We start from the raw sequence: 4,214 nt of genomic DNA, 5'->3' as shown, positions 1-4,214 counted from the left end.
GGTCAGGGCGGCTAGGGTCTGGAACCAACTTCCAAGAGAAGTGGTGCAGGCTCCTACCTTGGGGGGTTTTAAGAGGAGGTTAGATGAACACCTTGCTGGGGTCGTTTGACCCCAGTACTCTTTCCTGCCATGGCAGGGGGTCGGACTAGATGATCTGCTCAGGTCCCTTCTGACCCTAGAATCTATGAAACTATGTGGACAGCATTGAGAGGGTCCAGAGGAGGGCCACTCGCATGATCGGGGGCAGCAGGGCAGGCCTTATGAGGAGTGGCTACGGGGCCTGAACCTGTTCAGCTTTCACAAGAGAAAGCTGAGAGGGGATCTAGTGGTCATCTATAAACTTACCAGGGGGGACCAGTGGGGAATGGGAGAGGCCCTGTTCCCCCGAGCACTACCAGGAGTAACTAGGAATAACGGCCACAAGTTGATTGAGAGTAGGGTCAGGAGGCACTACTTCACAGTCAGGGTGGCTAGGATCTGGAACCAACTTCCAAGGGAAGTGGTGCTTGCTTCTGCCTTGGGCAGTGGGGGGAGAGATGGGGGGGGTCTTCAAAAGGAGGCTAGATAATCACCTTGTGGGGGGTCATTTGATCCCAGCACTCTTTCCTGTCTTTCATGGCAGGGGGTTGGACTTGATGATCTGCTCAGGTCCCTTCCAGCCCTACCAACTATGAAACTATTTGACCTTGTAGATAAAGAAAATAAAGCACTATATTTTTCCCTATTAAAACTGAATCTTGTTTTTCCTTTTACCAGTTGTCAGTCAGTGTTGTGCTTCCGGACTGATGCTGACAAATACTTGTAGTACAGTAACACTTTGGGGCCTAGCCATGGCTCAGGGCCCAAGTGTGCGGGGTGCTGTATAAGCACAGAACAAAGAGAGCATTTACTGAAGACCTTAAAATCCCATACAGTTTTCATGTTACAATTTCAGTCAATGTGGAACTGCTTGAATTAATCAGTTTCATTAACATTGTACATGATCTGATCATTGTTGCAAAATCACTGTCTAGTTCTACAGGGTTACTTGACTTCCCTCTATAAAGTTCTTGGCCTAACTGAATAGGGGAAAGGTGGAAAAACAAGAAAGCAAGCAACAATTTTGACTTTGGATAAGCAACCACCCAACCAGAATTTGTGGAAAATTCCAGGGCAACAACCAACTTCCAACCTCCAGTTGAACAGCTGTTTTATCAAGGCTGGGAACTGAGTCCCAAGAGGCTACATTGTTACAAGGATTCTTTGAAGAGTTTGGAAAGGCAGTTGTGATTGTGTTATTCTTGATGAGGGGTACAGAAAAAAGGTAGAGAAGGGTCTTATGAGAAAGTCTGAAAGCAGTTGGGGTGAACCAAGGAGGGGACGTGGCCACATTCCCTTCAGCTGGGCAGCACATGCTCAGTGAGCTTTCTGTGCTAATCAGTTTGTCAGTGCAGCTCCTGGCCTAAGCCACCGTTTCGGTTCCCCAGGGTTAAATGCTACTGCTGCTTTCCTCCCTTTTCCCCTGTCTTTCCCCCTGCTGACAAATTTGGTTGGGGACCAGACCAGGGAGGGAGCACTGACACTGGTGATTACCCTTTGGCTTCCAAAGTTGTGCCAAAAGAGTGGCTCCAGCGAGGAGCAATGCTGACGAGGCGATGAGCTTGAAGAGCTAGCTGTGCATAGGTCTCACAGCTGAAGCGGGGGTGTAGTTATACCCTCTACACCCTGCCTAGATCTGTCCTGGGGGTCTCTGGCTTCCAAAGAATGGGAATCTACAAGGAAAGATGGCTAAGCATGTAGGCTGTTTATCTTTGAACTACTTCGGTTCTAAGTAACATGGTATCTTGCTTTAAGAATAGGGTGACCATGTGTCCCAGTTTGCCCAGGGCAGTCCTGGATTTCAAAGGCTGGTCCTGGTCAGTTGACGAAAATTAAACTAGCATCCCAGAACGGCAGGGTTGCAGGGCACGGTCTGGTGGGGCGGTGGAAAGGCATGGTGCACCAGGCAGCTCTGCCTCCCGGCTAGTCTGCACCTGTGCGCCTGCCTGCCTGCAGCAGCACTCCTGACTTGAGGTGGGGCAGTGAGCCAGATGTCCCAGTTTTCCTTATGGCCACCCTATTTAAGAAGGATGCCCGGTGAGAGATATCACTAGTATACCTCATGAAAGAAACTGCAGGTACTAATCCAAGTCAGGCCTGCTGAGGCTGAAGACTGATAAAGAGAGGTAGAGAGGGCTGCACCTTAGGGCCTGCTTTAAGCATAGGAGAACTGTGTGATTGCTTCAGAAGAGGCTGCAGCTACAGGCTAGAGGAGGGGGTCCTCTCAAAGATTCAGAGGAGTCAGATGTATTGTTAAATAGCATCTGTAAACCCATTAACAACATTCCCTAATTTGGCCTTTGTCTTTGGGAAGTGATGCTGGTGCACATAAAGGTGTCAATTCAAACTAGTGAAATGATCTGTGTGAAATTTTTATTAAAAATTAATACTTTGGGGTTGAGCTTAAAGACCTTCCCAAGCAACATAAAAAATGCACTCCATTCTTTTACTAAAATAAGAATATCCACATGGGAGATGGTAATAATATCGTTTTATTGGGATAACCCTTAATCTTTTCCCATGTAGACAAAGCCTCAGAATGTGTAGTTACTCCATTTTTTTTATCATTCTTCCCTTTTCAGCATCTCTTCAGCTTTTGAAGTCAGTCCATCTGTCTGTCTGCTGAACTACCCCCACCTTTTTACACATGCATTTTTAAAACTCTCCTCTTTCTCTGGGAGAGTCAAGCTCAGCCTCTTCCAGCACTTGGAGGTGGTGACTTAGAAAGATTTCTTCTTCCTTTTGCTGGTAACTGCTGACTTCAAATCTTACTGTCCTGGGGAGCATAAAGTTTAGCATGGTCCTTCAATGTGATGTTTCCTCGCTAGTGGATCTGTATGGAAACAGTTTACCCATCTAGTGAAAATCTTTTAAATTTTGAAACATTTTTCTATTCTGTGTTGGGATGAAACTGAGACCTTTCAATATTTTTTCATGGAAAATGAGCAAATAGGACACGGGAATAGTCAGCAGCCCATTGGTTTGGGAAGGGTTTCAAACTCATTTAACCCCAGATCCAGACTGTGGGGCCTCTTGCAGACCAGACAGTTTACCTCCAGGTCTGGCACTGGCTTCTCACCACAGCTGCCACAAGCAAAGGAATTAACAGTGTAGCTGCCAAGCCACTGTGTCGGTGACAGCAGTCAAGGAGTTGGTCCTTACTAGAAAAAATACCAGAAGTCATTCTCTAGGAAAAATAAAGTTATACGACTATAGCAAATATAAACCATTGTCAGGCTTTATTTTAAAGGGTATGTCTTGTTAGAGCCTCATTCTAAGGCTTCACACCAGTGGTTCTGATTTGAATGCCTCAATTTCTGCTGCAGAAAATAACCACTCTTTATTCTGATCCCACTGCTTCAGCAGCAGAATGCTGCTCCTTGGCTAATAGTGCAGATACAGCAGCTCTGGCAGCCATGCTAAGAAGCCCCATGGGTTGGATCTAGAGGTGGGTCCATGCTCTAACTTTAACTTCCTTGCTGTTGACTGGTAGCTGCAGTGAGAAGCCCCTGGGCCAGGTGACCCTCTCTATGGCCTGGATCCTGCCCATGGGTCGTATGTTTGACAGTTTGGGGCTAAGGCCTGACTTTGACACATGAGACTGAGATTCAAGTAACTTTGATATTCCTGCACATAAACACGCTTAACAGCATCAGTCAAATGAGGTTGGCCAGGGACATGGACTCCTCAGTTGTTTAAGGCTGTTACAGTGGGTAGTGCAGAAGTGCTACGTGCAGGAGCAACGCCGATGAATCCCTTGCTCAGGGATGCTGCATGTGTTCATACTCAGGCAAAAACAGGGAACTGGGAGGTATTGGAAGATTCACAGTTTAAACTGTCTGCCATAGAAGTGGTAACAAGACACTTGAAGGCGGTATGTGACATAGAATCATAGAATCAATGAGTCAGAAGGGACCTAGACAGATCATCGAGTCCGACCCACTACCATGGGCAGGAAGAAGCACTGGGGGTGGCAGGGGTCACAAGACCCCAGCCAGGTGCCTATCCAGTCTCCTCTTGAAGATCTCGAGGGAAGGTGAGAGCACCACCTCTCTGGGAAGCCTGTTCCAGGCTCTGGCCACCCTTACCATGAAGTAGTTTTTCCTAATATCTAACCTAAACCTATATTCCCTCAG

This window comes from Gavialis gangeticus, unplaced genomic scaffold, assembly GCF_001723915.1.
Source record: "Gavialis gangeticus isolate Ggan-Ray unplaced genomic scaffold, GavGan_comp1, whole genome shotgun sequence".
Lineage (NCBI taxonomy): Eukaryota > Metazoa > Chordata > Crocodylia > Gavialidae > Gavialis > Gavialis gangeticus.
Note: the sequence above shows the minus strand (reverse complement) of the source record.